The 923-nt window shown below is 48.3% G+C and overlaps 1 pseudogene; it reads right to left on the bottom strand.

Annotated features, from left to right (window-relative positions):
• Window positions 1-353: 353 nt before the first annotated feature.
• LOC126100150 (5S ribosomal RNA) lies at window positions 354-471 on the bottom strand (annotated as a pseudogene).
• Between the last annotated feature and the right edge of the window lie 452 nt (window positions 472-923).

Raw genomic sequence — 923 nt, 5'->3', positions numbered from 1 at the left:
TTCAAAGGCTTTTTGAGAAGCTGTCTGCAGAACAAATGACAGCCATGTTTCCTGGAAATTCCGCGATAAACATTTGAGGAGGTGCGTGAGCTGTGCAGCCAAAGACAACAAATTCAGACGAAGGCGAAGTGTGCTCATCGAGTAACTTCTTGCACATCACGTTGAGGCCATAAGTGGCCCATCGGGACCATCCGATCGCCGTGTCATCCTCAGATAAGGATCCGGATAGGTGGGGCTTGCAGTCAGCACACCGCTCTCCTGGTCGTCATGATGGTTTTCTTTGACCGCAGGCGCTACTATTTGGTCGAGTAGCTCCTCAGTTGGCATCACGAGGCTGAGTGTACTCCGAAAAAAGGCTACAACGCATGGCAGCCCGGATGGTCACCCACCCAAGCGCCGACCACGCCCGACAGTGCTTAACTTCAGTGATCTCACGGGAACCGGTGTATCCACTGCGGCAAGGCCGTTGCCACGAGTAACTTCTTGGACGACCACCAACTTCTGTTGGCACAGTGAGGAGCATTGAGGATGCCATTCGAAAGAGCCAATGCGCTTCCGGATGTCGGCTCAGTCGAGAGTTGAGCGTTCCACGATCCACTTTCTGTTGTATTCTTCATTTTATGGTGAATAAGGCGGCATATTGTACCCAGGTCTGCCGTATGGAAATATGTGCTGACGTTTGGGAGGCCGTTGAAATTGAGAACAGATAACAGATACAATGGAAATTATTAAGCCAGCCAGTTGCATGTTGTTGGTTTAAACTGTCTTCCTCAAAAGAAGTAATGTGTGCTGACGTTTCGGAGGCCGTGGAAAATGAAAACAGATAACAGGTAGAATGAAAATCATGTAGCCAATAAGTTACACGTCAAAAGTTAATTCAAAGATTTGTATAGGTTTTGAGGCACATAAACCAGTCGTCATCA

Source organism: Schistocerca cancellata, chromosome 1 (genome assembly GCF_023864275.1).
Source record: "Schistocerca cancellata isolate TAMUIC-IGC-003103 chromosome 1, iqSchCanc2.1, whole genome shotgun sequence".
In the NCBI taxonomy this organism is placed as follows: domain Eukaryota; kingdom Metazoa; phylum Arthropoda; class Insecta; order Orthoptera; family Acrididae; genus Schistocerca; species Schistocerca cancellata.
Note: the sequence above shows the minus strand (reverse complement) of the source record. Positions and strands in the feature narration are given on the sequence as shown.